This window comes from Micromys minutus (genome assembly GCF_963924665.1).
Source record: "Micromys minutus genome assembly, chromosome: X".
Classification (NCBI taxonomy): Eukaryota; Metazoa; Chordata; class Mammalia; order Rodentia; family Muridae; genus Micromys; species Micromys minutus.
This window is the reverse complement of record NC_137970.1, coordinates 114429416-114448243: the sequence shown is the minus strand read 5'-3', so window position 1 is coordinate 114448243 and position 18828 is coordinate 114429416. Positions and strand designations below refer to the sequence as shown.

General features: G+C 37.4%; 1 protein-coding gene across 1 annotated transcript in view; it reads left to right on the top strand.

Moving 5' to 3' along the window:
• The window catches only part of FGF13 (fibroblast growth factor 13), a gene marked incomplete at its 5' end in the record, with an annotated part of 514647 nt that overhangs the window by 86625 nt on the left and 409194 nt on the right, over positions 1 to 18828 (top strand). The gene's annotated exons all lie outside the window — the stretch shown is intronic.

Genomic DNA, 18828 nt, shown 5'->3' with positions numbered 1-18828 from the left:
TTACTAACTAGGAATCAGGTTATGTAAAATAAAAAACCATGCACAAATACTTCCATAAAATAGCATGAATATAAAAAGCAATTTATAAAAATATTTATATCTGATTATAAAAGTAACTTTTATTTGCTGGAATAAATCATCATTTATTTATTTTTAATTAAATAACTTCATTTTAAAAAAGATAAATGTACATAAAAGTATATGAATACATTTTTGTCAGTACTTGATTTTTTTAAAGGTTTGATAGTATGCCTTAAAATCTTACTAGTTACAATGAGCATAAAGTACATGTAAAACAAGACGTAACCTGGAATTAGTCAAAGTTTTCTTGGTGTGTAAGGATTAAGCATAATGTTTTTTTTCTTGAACTTCATAAAGTCTGTGAGTTGATTATGGGGTATACAGAGATTTCTGGGGATAGTATGCAAATATCAATGACTGCATTTTATGTCTGTTCTTTTGTGACTGGATTACCTCACTCAGGATGATATTCTCTAGATGCAGCCATTTTCTTAAGAATTTTATAAAGTCATTGTTTCTAATAGCTGAGTAGTACTCCATTGTGTAAATGTACCACAATTTTTGTATTCATTCATCTACTGAAGGACATCTGGGTTCTTTTTAGCTTCTGGATATTATAAATAGGGCTGCTATGAAGATTGTGGTGCATGTGTCTTTGTTGTATGTTGGAGCATCTCTGGGGTATATGCCAAGAAGTAGAATAACTGGGTCTTCAGGTTGTACTATGTCCAATTTTCTGAGGAATTGCCAGACTGATTTCCAGAGTGGTTATACCAGTTTACAACCCCACCAACAGTGGAGAAGTGTACCTCTTTCTCCATATCCTTGCCAGCATCTGCTGTCATCTGAATTTTTGATCTTAGCCACTCTGACTGGTGTGAGGTGGAATCTCAGGATTGTTTTGATTTCCATTTCCCTGATGGCTAAGGATGTCGAGCACTTCCTTAGATGCTTCTCTGCCATTTGATATTCCACCATTGAGAACTTTTGGTTTAGCTCTGTACTCCATTTTTAATAGGGTTGTTTGATTCTCTGGAGTGGAACTTCTTGAGTTCTTTGTATACCTTGGTTATTATGCCTCTATCAGATGTGGGGTTGGTAAAGATCTTTTCCCAATCTGTTGGCTGTCATTTTGTTTTTTTGACAGTGTCCTTAGCCTTACAGAAACTTTGCAATCTCATTAAGTCTCATTTGTCAATTTGACCTTCGAGCACTAGCCACTGGTGTTCTGTTCAGGAAATTTTCTCCTGTGCCTATGTGTTCTAAGGTTTTCCCTACTTTCTCTACTAATAGTTTCAGTGTACCTGGTTTAATGTGGAGATCTTTGATCCACTTGCACGTGAGCTTTGTACAAGGAGATAAGAAAGGGTCTATTTTCATTCTTTTGCATGCTGAGTGCCAGTTGGACCAACACCATTTGTTGAAGAGACTGTTCTTTTTCCATTGAATGTTTACAGCTCCTTTGTCAAAAACCAAGTGACCATATATGTGAGGGTCCATTTCTGGATCTTCTATTCTATTCCATTGATCCACATGCCTATTTCTGTACCAGTACCATGAAGTTTTCAGCACAATTGCCTTGTAATATGGCTTGAGGTCAGGGATAGTGATTCCAGCAGATGTTTTCTTGTTGTTGAGGATGGATTTCGCTATTCTAGGTCTTCTGTTATTCTAAATGAAACTGCACATTGCTCTTTATAACTCTATGAAGAATTGGGTTGGAATTTTGATGGGAATTCCATTGAATCTTGATTGCTCTTGTTAAGATATCATTTTTACAATGTTGATCTTTCCAATCCATGAGTATGGGAGGTCTTTCCATTTTCTGAGATCTTCCTCGATTTCCTTCTTCAGAGATTTGAAGTTATTGTCATACAGGTCCTTCACTTGCTTAGTTAGAGTCACACCAAGGTATTTCATATTGTTTGTGACTATTGTGAAGTATATCTTTTCCCTGATTTCTTTCTCTGCATGTTTGTCTTTTGAGTAGAGTCAGGCTACTGATTCATTTGAGTTAATTTTATATCCAGCCACCTTGCTGAACTTGTTTATCAGTTGTAGGAGTTCTCTGGTGGAATTTTTGGGGTCACTTAAGTACACTATCATGTCATGTGCAAAGAGTGATGTTTTTACCTCTTCCTTTCCGATTTGTATCCCCTTGATCTCCTTTTGCTGTCTAATTGCTCCAGCCAGGCCTTCCAGTACTATGTTGCATAGGTAGGGGGAGAGTGGGCAGCCTTGTCGAGTCCCTGATTTTAGTGGGATTGCTTCAAGTTTCCCACCGTTAAGTTTGATGTTGGCTGTTGGTTTGCTGTATATTGATTTTATTATGTTTAAATATGGGCCTTGGATTCCTGTTCTTTCCAGGACTTTTAACATGAAGGGGTGTTGAATTTTGTCAAATGCTTTCTTAGCATCTAGTGAGATGACCATGTGGTTTTTTAATTTTAGTTTGTTTATATGGTGGATTACGTCAATGGATTTCTGTATATTAAACCATCCCTGCATCCCAGGGATGAAGCCTACTTGATCATGATGAATGATCGTTTTGATGTGTTCTTGGATTCGGTTTGCAAGGATTTTATTGAGTATTTTTGCATCAATGTTCATAAGTGAGATTTGTCTGATGTTCTCTTTCCTTTTAGGGTCTTTGTGTGGTTTAGGTACGAGGGTTATTGTAGCCTCAAAAAATGAGTTAGGTAGTGTTCCATCTGACTCTAAATTGTGGAATAATTTGGAGAATGTTGGTATTAGGTCATCAATAAATGTCTGATGAAATTCTGTACTGAATCCATCTGAACCGGGGATTTTTTTGGTTGGGAGGCTTTTGATGACTCCTTCTATTTCTTTAGGCATTATGGGATTATTTATATTGTTTACCTGGTCCTGGTTTAACTTTAGTATCTGGCATATGTCTAGGAATTTATCCATATTCTCCAGCTTTGTTGAATAGGCTTTTGTAGTAGGATCTGATGATTTCTTGAATTTCCTCAGTTTCACTTGTTATGTCTCCACTTTCCTTTTTGATTTTATTAATTTTAATACCCTCTCTTTGCCCTCTAGTTAGTCTGGCTAAGGGTTTATTAATCTTGTTAATTTTGTTAAAGAACCAGCTCTTGTTTTATCAATACTTTGGTTCTTTTTGTTTCTATTTGGTCAACTTCTGGTCTGAGTTTGATTATTTCTGGTCTGAGTTTGATTATTTCTAAGGATCTCTACCATCATCTTGAGGTATGGTTTTCGGTCTGCGTCTTCTTTTTCTGGAGTGTTTGGCATTCTGCTCTTTCCTGTGATGGAAGAGCTGGGTTCTGGTGTTGCCAGGTTGTCTTTGTTTCCTTTGGGTAAGTTCTTTTCCTTTCCTCTTGCCATCTTGTTGTCTTTGATTATATGTGGTCTTGCTGTCAGTGAGTGGTTCCTGTCTCTCCTGTGTACCTTTTTTGTGTCCCTAGATCTCTGTTGTTCCTGGTTCAGATGGCCTGAGCATTTGTTCTGCCCTCATGGGCCCTCTGGGTGGAAACCAAGTACCTATGGCAGAGTTCCTGCTCCCCTGAAGCAATCAAGGGTGGGTGCATGCTTTTTGTGCGCTTGGCCCAGACCTCTCTGGGCCCAGCTATACGCAGCGCAGTCTCACCAGATCTCCGTCCCTGGATCTCTGCTGTTTCTGGTGGCAGATGTCCTGAGTGTCCTCTTATCATCCCTTAATATAGCTATTATGTTATAAATCTACAATGAATTTGATCAGTTCATCATGTCAGAGTTCTTATGGTTCATTCATATCTCAATAGTTTCATTAATGATCTAGCTCAAGCCCTTTGCTTCTTAATAGTTTCATTAATGATCTAGCTCAAGCCCTTTGCTTCTTAGTTACACCAAAACATAAAAGGAAGCAGTGCTATAATTTGAAATCAGTAAGCAGACTGCTATTTACCACTCTATACTTATTCACATAGTTGTAAAAATGTGTGAGTTTTATGAGCTTTGAGGGACTATAAACTACCATTGAGTATGAAATATAGGAACGAACTTGGGTGATGTAAAGGGAGCACTTAGACACTGACAAAAGCATGAGAGTGGACAGAATTTTATGGATTTCAGATGGTGAAATGCACTCCATTGGGTATCCTTTGACAAGTTCCTGTAAGGGGGGATTAGGTTGAATGCTCTGAATGAAGAACATTGGGTACCAAGTTAGGGATGTGATCTCTATAATGCCAGTGTAATGGTTGTTGGATATTAAGTAGGACAGGTAAAAAGGGTTTCAGAAGGGAAAAAAAATCAAATTATACAAAATTGTACAAAAATTTTAATAAAAACCTTGACTTTGTATTTACTAGATCACTATGCTTCTTATTAAAGTTTCTTAAAAATAAGAAAAAAGAAGTATTATGTTAGTTTTCCTCAATGTCCAAACTTGTTAAAACTGAGAGGACCTAAGGATCTTTCTTTGTGGGCTTGTCCCACTTCTAGCTACATACATTTTTATAAAATGTATAAGCTACTGCTCATCTCAGGCTAGGCAGAATGCTGTTACTGTGACTTCCACAGGAAGCCTTTAGATTGCCATGTTGCCTTTTGTTCTCCATTTTCCTATTTTGGATCCTGAAGAATTGGGTAATCTCTAGAAGCTGTTATTTGCCTACTGGGTAGCAAATTGTTCATGTTTAAACTCCAATCTTTCATTATCTTGGGGGAATCCCTGGTGAAAGAGAACTGTCTCATTAATTATAGCATTTTATCTCCTACTCTGGCCAAAACTTAGTACCTTATACCAAGGAGTTGATCCAAACAGCACTGAGCACTGAGGAAACAGGAGATATGTATGAGATACTGTGTGTGTGTGTGTGTGTGTGTGTGTGTGTGTGCATATGCAGGTATGTGTGTACTGGATTTAGCTCATAAGATTATATGCTTTTTTGGATATCATTAGGATCTTTTGGGAAAGAAAGAAGCACCTGCATTCCAACTTATACACAATGCCTATAGATTAAGAAGTATTTTTCATACTCTGTAAAGAAATAGCATCCCATATTCAAGTACAATATTAAGCTAAGGACAACAGATGAAAGAATGGATACATGCATGGATATATATATATATATATATGAATAAGGAATGCAATAGATAATATGAGAGGTATGATCAAGACAAACTCCTTCTGGACTATAATCTCTTCCTTTATATCATAGGGGAAAGGCTTAAATGGTATTTCTCAATCATTAACATTTTAGATTTATTTTCTTGCAGTGTGGGATTATTCTATGCATTTAAAGATGCATAACTCATCCTGAGCCTCTACTAATTAGATACCATCAGTATCCCTGTTCCATTTGTGACAGTCAACTATGTCTCTAAACATTACTAAGTGCTACTAAGATTAGGTCCAAAATCATCTCCAGTAGAGAATCTTCAGTTCTCATTTAATGGTCAATATTATTGTTGTTATAAAATCCTTACCATTTAGCAATTTCTCAGCTCATGTGGTGACAGATATTCTTACTGTCTATGTTGATAGCAAAATGCTGTGATTTGCTTTTCATTAGTATTCCCTGGGAAGTCTAGCCCTCAGTAATCAGGTAGTTATGGCGAATGAGAAGGGAGCACGTACACTATGAACTGTCTTCCCTCCTGCTGTATGTCCTCTGATTTAGACTTCCTTTGCCTAGTTAACATTTCCTCCAATGTCCTTTTCTTTCTTCTTGGTTAACGAGCCATATTATAAAATGTAATTTTTTCTTCCTCTTTTTTTTTTCTCATTCTTCTCCAACTAGGAGCAACAGGGTTCAAGTTCACAGAACAACTTGTAGCATTGCTTTCATGAAAATCTGTCTAGGCTATCAATGAGAAGAGACACATTTGTATTAATATTTATAGTCTTTTGAAAGATTGATGAAGATGGCAAGAGTACTTATGGGGAAAACTCAACTCCCAGATTGGACACACTAATAATTGTGTTGTTATAGTGTGTTGTATATTAATTACCCCAAACAAGTCACTCTTTTAGGACAAATTAGAAATAAATGGTTTGTGAATTTTATGGATCTAGGAGAAGAATACTGATATAAAACAATATTTCAAAGTGAGAAAAAATAAACTAAAGATATTAATACGAATGTCATAATGTAAAACTTTCACTATCTTGGGAATTTTATATTTTAAAAGAAAATTAACAATTAGAACTCTCTGTGAAGATTTCAATGTAGTCCACAATCAGTCTGGTTGGTTTTGCTAATATGCAACTAGTCAATGCTCAGTAACGTTTTGAGGATTTCTATTGTACTTGTTCATTTATTACTTCAATTCATGTACACCTTATGGTTTTGTTTAAAATGAGGGAAACAAACAGTATAGCCATCACATATTACACCAAATTCAAGCTTAAATTCAAGTTATAAGTTTTACTTATTCTCCTGCTATGAGTCAGTCCTGTGGTACATGATTGTGATCCAAACAGTCTGTAAAGTCAAGGAGTTGATATTCCTACTTGAGGAAGCAAACAGAAAAAAGTCAAAACAAAGTAATCAATACTTGTCAAAATCTGGTAGGAAACACTATGAAGGCAAAATAAATATTTGAGGGGAGATTTGTATCAGAAAGGATATTCAATTCAAAATGGCAGAAACTTTTCAAATTAGTCAACTGACCATGTATTTCTTACATGAGAGGATTCTAGAAGTTAGTAGTTCAGAATAGAGGGTGCATTAGAGTGTCACCAGACACTCTCCTTGAATTTTGTCCTGTTAGTCTCCTATGGAGTTAAGCTTACTTCTTATACTTGAATCTTTAAACTTGTTTCATGGTCTAATATGTCTGACTGTTTTCTAACCAGAAAAGAGGCAGAAGAGGCCAAAGGGTCTTCCTATTAATGATAACATTTCCATTGGAGTTGAAGTCTCACCAAGTGATTTTCATTTACTGCTTGCCTACAAATGGGCTTGGAAATGACTTTTATCGAAGCACATAGTCACTTAGTAGTTTATAAAGGTTATTGGGCGAATCTGAAAGAGACTGGATGTGAAAAGTATGGACGAATGGTACCATTTTTTTAGATGTGGAAGGCTGGGAGGAACAGATTTCTGGATAGCAAATGTATACTTTGGGATACATTGTCCTTGAGATAGTTGATAGCCTTTCTTTGGAATTTGCAGGTGGAAATACTTGGTATTTTGTGTCCACATCCAGGATTTCATGAAAAAAATTATGGCTAGAAAGAGGAGTTGGGAGAGTGAATGTGAACATATAATATGTAATATACATTCTGTTGACTGAGATTGTATTTCATATAGTAATAAAAAGGAGAAAGTCACCCTCCCTTCCTTTCATTTGCTGTGTCCCCTTTGAGAATTAATAAATATAAAACACTGTTCTAAATAATAAGAATAAATGGAGGTAGAGAAAAAAAAAACTCTCCATCTTTTATGATAAAGAAGTCTGAGAAGAGCTTGGTATGTGAACTCAGACCCAATAAACCTTTCTTTCTCATGCCTGTTTTACCCATTAAACTATGAATCCTTATGTGTAGAAGATTAATTGTTATTGAGTCTGATTGCCTATCTCCTGACCCAGGGCCAGAAATTTCATCAATAAATGTCCATTTGTTAAGAAGAACTGTCTTAGCTTCTTTATTTTTATAGAATTTAATCACCCAGGTCAGGATTTTAATCCTCGAAGGCCTCTTGAACTACATACTCACCTATCTCCTTTCGTTGTGTGATCAGTTGCCCTAGACTCATTTATTTTGTGTGTTTTTATTTTGGATAGTCATATTTTCCGGAAAAGAAATATTTTTATTTATTTGCTTAGTGGGGTTTGTTTATTTACTCCAATGCAAAATAATTCTGACTCTTTATAAGGAAGGCTTTTCATGATGAATGTGAATTTTCCCTCATTTTCTTTAATAAGACAGCTTCTAGTTCACCAGGACTTGGGGCTTTGGAAAGAAACCTCAGTTCTCTCCTCTTCTCCAAGTAACTCATGATTAAGTCACTTGATGGCTTGTCATTGGAGTTGCAGGAACATTAATTATTTAAATTAAGCGGGTGTTAAGAAATTCCAGTGTCAGTTTTACGTTGCCTAGAGACACCAAATAATCTGAGAGTATTGCAGCTGGAAGAACTCTTAGTCATCTACAGTTCAGTCCTTCTATTTTTCTAGAATAGGACATGGAGATTCAGAATAGCAGGCATTTGGCCAAGTCAAGCAGTCAGTGGCCCTGTATCTGCCTGCCACTTCTCTGCTCTTTCTACTCCATCATGCTGCCACATATGCACATGTAAAACACATCATCACCAGGTGTGAAGAATTGTGAATGGGTCTTTACTAAAGGGGAAGGAAATGATTCATTAAAATTTAAGATTGCATTCTGAAAAATACACCAAATATAATCAACCACCATCTGGTTTGAGATAGTAATGTTTACTACTGAATTCGAGAAAACGCAAGAATCCACCAAGGTTGGAATATAATATAGCTAAAAGAGTGTGGTAGTCTTGGGTAGGAGGTGACCTGTGTCTAAATTGTGACTTCACAGTCTACTAGCTTTGTGAATCTTTAATTAAAATTTCTCAGAGCTGTCAGAGAGCCTGGTTGGTATGGGTTAATAAACTGGAAAGAAGAGAAAATCCTTAGGAGGTGGTGACTTTTTTTAGAGCTATAGAATATGGCTGAATTTCACTAGCTTTCTGCAAGAGATCCCAGATATTAATTTTTATATTTGGGCAACAGTATTCATAGACATAGCTCTTGGATAAGATTATCTTCAATTAACATATAGTGTGAACATTTTGTCTTTATGATTTTTTTTGTGTTATTACCATTACAAAATTTTAATTTTTTGGAATAGTACCTGGTGTAAAAGACACAAGATACACATGTGTATGCACACAAGTAGAGTGCATGTTGTGACTATTATAAATGAAGTGTTGTTTTCGAGTCTGAGCGTTCATGATACAAAGACACAAAGGGGGAATAAGCAGAATGTGAAGGATGGGATTTTTGTAATATTGACAGCTATGCTTTTTTTTCTAGCACTTACTATGGGTTAGTGATGAGTAGGTACTGTATGTACATGACCTCACTGCATTGTTATAGTGGAGTTATTAGACAGGAACTTTTAAAAATTTAAACACCTTTATTTTTAAAAAACAGAAATAAATGTACAGATTTTAAAAAGAATTTTTGCATAAAACTATATGAATATATTTTTGTCAGTACTTGATTTTTTAAAGGTTTGATAGCATGCATTGAAATCTTACTAGTTACCATAAACATAAGGTACATGTAAAATAAAATGTAACATTGAAATAGTCAAAGTTTTCTTGGTATGTAAAGATTAAATATAGACAGGAACTTTTACTGCTTAACTTCACAGTGGAGAAACTGAAGCTGAAGGGAAGCCCCAAACCAGAAGCCAAACAGCTAGCATATTTTAGAATTTACATTTGAATTTTGTGTTGACTAGCTCCAAGATTGTGCATGTGTGTGTGTGTGCATGTGCGTTATGTAGGCATATATGCATGTGTATTCATGTGCATGTGGACTCATGTGCATGATGCTCTTGCACATATGTATATATGCACCTTTGAAGAACCAACAAAGTTGATATTGGATATCTTTCTTGATTGTTCTGTACTTTATTTATTGAGACAGGGTCTCTTGCTGAATTCTGAGCATGATAGTTCCTTCTGGTCTATCTAGGGAGAATGCCAATGGGATTTATCATCTCTTCCTCCTGTGTATTGGGATTATAGGAAGCTATCAAACTTGCCCTGCTTGTATGTGTGTTCAATGGTTTTTCCTTTGTGTGGTGATATTGTAAGAAGAGAATTGTTAGGAGTTATATAATTGTGAGTTTTCAAAACAAGCAATGAATTACACCCTTTAAAAGAGTGAATTTTGTATTATGAGAATTGTATCTTAAGCTGTGATTCTAAGAAGACAGGGCAACTAAAATTCTTAACATCAATTGAGAAATTAGTACATGTTGTACAGTGTTGAATCTTATAAATATCCATTTTATTTAATGTCATAACAGCCATGTGAAATAAGTACAACATAACCCATAATTAATAGTTGAGATATAGGAGGCTCCAAGAAATGAAGAAATTTGGGCAAATATTATGCATTGAGACAACTAAAACAAAGACTCTGTCTGTTTGACTCTAAAGCATGTGAATTTTCTGTCTTCTGAACATAAGGAAGTAAGTGGACTTTTTGTGCTTAAAGATGATCTCAGTTTCTGTTGGTCTTAGAATTTATGATTGCTTCTCCTCCCAAATGTTTATAGAATTAGTATTTCCAGTGCTTCCAACGTAACAAAGCCTGCATCTCTAATTTTTCATGTAGCTATTAGCTGAGGAGGGAGGGTCTCTTTACCTATTAATTTCATGATTAAGTTTTAATGTGCCAGGTAAGAACTGGGAACTGAAAAATGCTTCATGTGTAAAGAGTTTAGAGTAGGAAAATGTATGAGCTATTTGTTATGCTCATTTTGGCAATGCTGAAGTGTTTTATTTTAAATATACTGTTCATTTTGGGTGTTCTGTTTTGTTTCTCTTATGTAAACTGCTCCCATTTATGACAAGCAGCAGTGTGATTTTTTTCTAGAAATAGATAGCATTCATAAACTGAAACAGTTTCATTGGGGACAATTTCTGTGGTGTTGCAACAGAATTTTCTTGGCAGAGATGCTGGAATCCTATAAAATAGAGTTAATATTGATATACTTTGGTCAAAATTTTGGTTTGAAAGCAATAAAGCCATTCAGTGTTAGGTGGCCCCCAGTTCTATCCTTATCCTCAGCCTCATATTTTCTTTCCTTAAGAAAATTCCTGAACAGAAAGGCACCAAGGATCTTGCAAACTTGCATCATCAAGGTGCTGTACAGTGATGAACAGTGTTCTCTGATATCAAATAACTCAGTCGTGTGCTACATTCTGGTCCTCATTGCAAACATGCGTCAGAGAGTCTGTCAATGTCCCCTTCCCCCTCACGGTAACCGGAAGGAGTGTTGCAAATCCCCATTCTTCAGCTAAACTCAGGATGTCTTCAACAGATGGGGCACAATTGTCCTCTCCCCTTCCCTAGCCATTTTTAGTCCTCCCCTCTTCTCCCATCCTCTTCTCTCCTCTCCTGTTCTCCTCCACTATCCCACCCCATGCCATCCATCTCTTCACTTTCCCCCCATTTTCCCTTTCTCTCCCATTCCTCCCCTTATTGCACTCTCTTCTTTATTATTTTCTTGTTTTATTGGCAACCAGGCATCTATTTCTGATATACTTGCAAATAATATTAATGATCTGGCTTCATTTGTCCCAGAGGAGAGACAGATACCATTGGACAAAGTCCTAACTATGAAGAGAATGAAAAGTACACAGTTTACGGTGGTTTTGATACCATTTCTCCTTATTTTCCCCCTCGGATTCCTCAGATGATGTTTTCTTCTAGAAAGCCCACTTACCATCTTCTTTAAAACTCCTTGTTTTTTGTGTGTTTGACTGGCCTATATGTATTTACTTTTGCATATGCATGTATGTATGTATATGGATGTTATTGTATGTGTGTTAAGGTCACTCAACTAACTAGCTTCCTTACTAGCTCTGCATCTTATTATTTGAGAGAGAATCTGCCACTGAATATAGAGTTCATTTACTTGGCTTGGCTGGTTAACCAGAAAGCTTCAGAGGTCCTATTTTCTGATTTCCCATCTCCTTGATTATCATTGCCTAGCCTTTTTTCAAGGTTTTGTGGGTCGAAATTCAGGTTCTCCTGCTCATATGACTGAGCCACAACAGAAGCCACTCAAAGTCCTCTCTTAAAAAAAAAGAAAAGAAAAAACTGTGTATCATTGTTATTTAAGCCCATTTGCATATGCACAGAATAAAATCTTAAAATATACATGGAATTCATTATATATAGTTAGTACACTCATGACATTTTTTACTTGATTTTATTTATTGCACATATATTGTTGACTATTTCTATAAGTTAGAAGAACTATTTTGTTAAGAGAAGAAAAACAGCAAAGTAAAATTCTGTCCATGATTTGAATTGATATATGTTTTTTTTATTTATTTATGTAAATACATTTATTCTTTCTTTTTATATCCCAGCCACAGTTTCCCCTCTCTCCTCTCCTCCCAACCCATCTCCTCACCTCCCTTCTGCCCCCACCCCCATATCCACTTCTCCTTCATTTCTCTTTAGATATCAACCAACCATGGCATATTAAGCAAGACTAGGTATCTCCCCCTATGTTGAGACTAGACAAGGCAACCCAGTAGAAGAACAGGGATCCCAAAAGCAGACAAGTCAGAGAGCCTCTGCTCCCACTATTAGAAGTCCCATAAGATGACTAAGCTACACAACTATAACATATACTTAGAGATGCTGGGACAGTCCTATGGAAACTCTTTGTTTACAGTTCAGTCTCTGTGACTCCCAATGAGCTGAGCCCAGGTTGTTGATTCTGTCGGTTTTCTTGTGGTGCCCTTGAACCCTCTGGCTCCTACAATCCTTCCTCCCTTCCTCCATAGGATTCTCTAAATTCTTCTGTATTGGGACATTTAAAAATGTTGAGTCAATAATATGCCTATTTTTTCCTTTGTTCTTCCTCTGAGGTAAGCAGATACAGCATTGTTCTATGAAAACTTCATAGATAAATCAGGTCTTACGAGGCACCAGTGTCTCAACAGACCTCCACTTAGAACATCTGCCCAACTTCGCATAGCTGTCAATTGCTGGCAATAGGGGGTGGAGGGTGCTTAGACTTGGAACATTTGAACCAACCATATGGTATTTTTTGTACATAGTTTTCTATGCATCCCATGTGGATATGAAGTGAAATCAGCAGTAAAATCAGACCTCCATTGACTCTATGATTCAGGTTCAGGGATTTTGGACTGGGAATTTTTTAAGGTTTTCTTTTGATTCTTAATATATAGTCTAAACTGTCTTTTGACTTGAGATCCTACTACTGCAGCCTTCTGGTTGCTGGAATTACAATTGTGGGTCACCACATCTTGCTTAAAAAGAATTTGTGAAACTTGAGATCTAACATCTGGACAGGCTATTTAGTGCTATCATCTCATTTGATCTTCAACCCTGACAGTTAGAATAGAGCTTATGAATTCATGGTGCAGATAACAAAGCTGAAGTTTGGTATGGGTAGGAGGAAAGTGGCTGAGACAAGTCTTGAATCCAGACTCTGGTTTTTGCTACTCTTCACAGTGTGTTCAGTAGTTCAGTGAGGTACTACTAGGTATCCACTGACATGATCACTATGGTTACTTCTGCTTCTTATTTTCCTCTTTCTCATGGTCTGGTTTTGTCCTCACTGTCTTTGACTTCTATTCAGCGTCCTTGTGTTGGTTAAAATTTTTATGTCCTTGGGGACTAAATACCTACTTATGAATAAGTCTTTATAGTCCATGTATACTAAAATCTTGAGAAGGTAAGGGGTTTCTACCAAAAGCACACAGCTATCCCTTTTTCATTTCCTTCATATATCTCTTCCTCTTTTTGTCATTCTCCTGTTCTTTGCTTACATCTATAAATATTTATTTTAAACTCTCCTTCCAAAGATCCACTGGAGACTCAGAGGTAGCCTTGGCAGATGGCCTGAGAGGGCATCTTTCATAACCCAATCGTTCTTTCTTCAGCAGCGAAGGATAAATATTTCAGGATCAGCATATTTTATCAGCGACCTAAGGCTTTTTGATTACTTTCCATCTGTAGGGCCTAGTTTTTTTTTTATTCCTCCCCCTTGACTTCTTAAAAGATTTTTTTATAGGTAGTAATTTTGTAATAAATAATTGGTCTAGTTTGGGGAAAGTCATTGAACTGAAACAAGTTACAATATGCTTTTCCCCACACAACTAAGATGTTTATATGTTAACTTACTGTAGTTGGTAGTATAAGGGTCTGGACGTCATTTATAAAGGTATCTAGCATGTACCTCTATCACACTTTCTTGATAACGTCAATTTACTTCTCCACAGACAATTTACTTTGGTCCATTTTACTGTATACTGTTATGTACATTAAGGGAATGACTGAGTCTTAATCATGTTTATATCCCCAGGGTCTCATTTATACTAAAGACAGAATATCAATAGAAATAATAGCATGGTCTCTGTGCAAAGGACAATTAAAAGCTGCTGAAGTCATCTGGAAATTTCTAGGGGCTTCCTCCCTTGCTCATAAGAAGTAAAAGTGACCCCACAGAGGTGCTGCTTGTGGTCTATCCCTGGTGATCCCCCCCCATGCTGGAGTCTTCTAGGGTGCCCCCCTTAACCTTTTTGGTGTTTATTGCATAATACAATGCAGTCCATTTGGCAGAGTGATTTTTATACCCATCTATACAGATGTCAACTTCCAGCTGAACTCCATATATACCATCTTAGGCATATTTTCATCAGCACATCTTTCAATACTAACTAGTGCCTGGAAGTCACCTTCTTTACCTAAGGCGATTTCAGGTAGTAGGGAGACCAGTGAAGAGGAGAGAGGAAGGACCAGAGAGAGGCCTGATGGAATGAATATGAGACAAGTTATCATTCATTTCTCATGGCATATAGGGTGATATTCAAGTAATTTATAGATTTGCTGTGAGAAAGTGCAAGTTGTGGGATGAATATTTCCTTTGGTGAACAAATGAAAGTATGATTTCCTGAGCCTTGAGCCTTACCTTGCCTTATCTTCTCACAGCGCGGTTTATGGATCCATGTCTTAGTCTTCAAAGTAGTTCATTATTATTTTACCTCTAATATGCTCTTCCTGTCATTTTGCTCTTTGGCTGTCTAAATCAGGCTCCAGTCACTACCTGTGCATAGTTCATATAAGTACACATCTCTGTTAGGGTTACTTTTGCTTGGATGATACATCATAACCAAAAGGCAACTTGGAGAGAAAGGATGGATTTTATTCACAGTTCCACATAACAGTCATCATAAACAGATGTCAGGACAAAATTTAAACAGGGCATACCCCTGGAGGTAGGAGCTGATGCAGAGACCATGGAGGGATGCTGCTTACTTTCTTCCTGAAGTAATCTCTGTCTGCTTTCTTGTAGAGCCCAGGACCACAGGTCAGGTATGGTACCACCCACAATGGACTTAGTATTCCATCAACCACTAAAAATATACCCTACAGGCTTGCCTATATCCTGATCTTATGAATTATTTTTTAATGGAGATTCCCTCCTCTCAGAAGACTTTACTTTGTGTCAGGTTGACATAAATCTAGCCAGAGTACTAGCGTCAGGGAATTTTCTCTGTCTCCTCTGTCCTTAGGCTAGGGATGTACTGCCTGTTCTGCCATCTTAGCCCTCAGGTTTTCTACTGGTCACTGATTTATTTATTTCCTTTGATGAACTGATAATCCCTTCCTGTCATGGGTCAAATGTGATCAAGAGCATGATCAGGAGCATAATAAGAGTCCTTATCATTTGTTTCAGGCATTATCATGTACTAGGCCCAGACCTAGATTATTGTATGTATTTTTTCATGTATTTACTTATTTGTATGTGTATGTGTGTGAGCACAAGTGTGCATGTGGATGTGGGTATATACGCATGGAAACCAAAGCTTTCGTTGTCACTCTAACATGTTAAAGAAGTTTATTTATTTGACTTTACAACTCTTAGTGATTTCCTATATGTATGTATGTATACCATGTGTGTGCTTGGTATACATGGACGTTAGAATGCATTGGATTCCTTGGAAATAAAGCTAAATACATTTGTGAGATGACTTGTAAGCTCTGGATATTAAAATCAGGGAGGCGCTCATTACCACTGAACCATCTCTCCAGTACCTCAATCTTATTATTTGTAATTGCATTGCTTATTTATTTATATAGTGCTCTCCCTCCCCCCCCTCTCTCTTTGTGTGTGTGTGTGTGAGAGAGAGACAGAGACAGAGAAAGGCAGAGAGACAGAGAGAAGCCACAGACTGCTTGTGGATGTCAGAACACAATTTGTGGGAAATGTGGAAACAATTGGTTTTCTCCTTCCATCCTGTAGGTCCCGGGGATTAGGTTCATATTCTCAGGCTTGATGGCAGGCGCGTGTACATGCTCCGTCCTCTCTCTGGCCCGCGCTCCTGGAGTTTCTGAGATAGCTTCTCTCTGATCTTGGAACTTACTGATTTTGCTAAACTTGCTAGCTAGCAAGCCTCAAGGATCCTGCTGTCTCTGCCTCACACCTCTAATATAGTGATGGGGAGGCAGATATATGGAACATTTTTATGTTGGTTTTTGAGATCTGTGCATAGGTCTTCATGTTTGTGCTGCAAGCATGTTTACTGACTGAGCCATCTTCACAGCCTTGCCCTTTTATTTGGCAAGCAAAACTGAGCAGTCATCAAGTGGGTTGCTATTCTAATTTCATAGAATAGGAGTTTTCTAGGGCTACTGTCAGATCTGTTTAGCATCATAATAATCATGTGACAGAACCTAGGTTTATTCAATGATAAAATTCCTTCTAGTTTCTATTTTGTAGAGTAGAAATTAAAACCAGACAAATGAGGTGGCTTTTCCAGAATCATGTGCTTTGCAAGTAGAGAAGCAAACTCTATAAAATGCGAACCTCTATCTTTACGCATATTTTTATTTTCCTCTACTGTAGTATATGTTGGTGCCTCAGCGTGCTGTTTGATGATGATAATTATCATGTTATAAAGCAGCGGGGAAGGAGGAGATGTTCATGCATAAACAACCCAAGTAGCTGTAGATACTACATTGTATTATAAATGTCATAGATATTTTGAGAAAAGCCATGACTGCTTCATATGCAAGGGAAGGCTGGTTCTCTTCCTTCAAGGAGGAGTGAGCAAAGTAGAGAGGAGGCAGACAAAGACAGGTCAGGAGATGCGCCTCTACAGTCATTCTCCTGCACTGACCCAAATTCTCTGAGAGCCTCAGTGATCTTCTTACCACCACAGAGACAACCGTACAAGAAAAGCAGATAGTTGTATAATGTAGAAGATGGCTTGAAGCTTTGTACTATGCCTATGACTCTCAAAGGGACAGAAAAGACATGTGTAATGATAATGGCCATCAGAATTACCTCTATGTGTAAGTTCTGTCTTCAATACACTTGGATTAGTGAATGTGTCAACAACATTGGTAACAGATATCATTTGTGGTAGAGTTCACAGAAAACAGTCCTCTCTGTTGTGCTGAGTATGACCCATGCTCAAAGTTCTTATGGTGCTATCAAGTCAGGTTTTCTTGGGGAGCCATACTAAGCAAAATGTTGCTCTGTACCAGTTAAACAGAGCTATGGCATGGTGCAGTTGGTGGTCTGCTGAAGCATTATCTTTACTCTTTAATCTGCATTTTCCTTCTTGTACTACACAAGACTGGGACATTAATTGATTGTGTCCATTGCCGACATTATATTTGTTCTGAAGATTTTAGACTTCTGTATATTCTCATTTTCAGTCTTCAAGCTATTTCAATTTTCTTGAAAGACAGTAGTACCGAGCCAATCAAATGTTCTTATTCAAAACTGAAAACCCGTTTCACATGTAAACATAATGATGGCAAGTCTGATTATGAAGCAGAGCTAGTAGCATATGTTTTAAACAAGAGCTGCAGTTGGAACAGCAGTAACAGGGGTTAGGTACCTGCAGCAGCCTATTCAGTAGTTTTTGGCTTCAAGGATGATTTAAAAACTTTATCTCTTTCTAACCAAACCACTGTATTAATAATCTCTGTAGCAACAATACAATATTGGCTTCTTGTCACTATGGCTTTATGAACAGTGCAGGTTTCAATACAAATAGCGGTTTGTCAGCAGGTCAGAGTTGGTGTTTTGTGACTGGTGCTCAGCAGCAAATAATTCCCAATGTTGCTGGACTTGTTCAGTTTCAATAGACATGAGTATAGTTGATTCCTGAATGAACTCATATGTCTGAACTTAAGAAGCCTGTTTGGCCCAGTGAGGACAAAATGTTGGGGTGATAGTCTTTCTTTTATGCTGACCATGTTTGAGGCTCTTGATCAGGTACCTTGTGTTTCTACTTGGTATTCTTGTTCTTCCTTTGTTCTTTGTTCTCTGTCTTCTTGCCCTCTCCTTTTCCCTGTTTCCTGCTTCCTTTCATCACTATCATTCCATTTCTACCTCTTTTAATGTCAAGCTCTGACCATAGTAGATGCTGTGGAGCCAAACCTCCTGAGTTCTCTGCCTATACGTTAGCAAAGTAGCTCCAAGTGAACATACTTAGGTACCTAACTGGTCGGTTTTCTTCACCTCTTTAATCTTCTGCTAATATCCTTAGTTGATAACCTGTCACATGTGGGAAAACAGTGTTCTGAGCTCTTCTGTGAGCTCTAGCTAACACTGTCTCTGTTACAGCATGCTGTGATGTGAAATCACTGTCTGATGAAAGAAATCATGTTTTCTTATTGACAATATGTGCCACGTGTGAGTGTCTCTCTCACTGTGTGTGTGTATATGCACAGTTTGCATTACATTGCATGGGTGGGTCCCAGCCACATTTACACATGTCTCTCAATTGCTGTCAATATTTCACCTCATCATCCTGGGCCTTAGAAACTTAGGGATCTTGGACCTAGTTGATTTTTCATGACTAAAGGATTTCTAATAGCCATTTTCCTACCTCTTCCGTTTTGTTTGCAGTGCTTCCTTCTAAGTAGCAGTTTACAAACTTCTCTCTGAAATCTATTGTCCAGTCTAGTATTTCTAACTGGTCAGTTAGTGCTGCAGTGCTTGAGGTTAAGTGATCCCCTTGCTGCCTGATGGCCTCAGCTAGAGAACAAGCCTGATTAGCCTCAGGGTTCAATCCT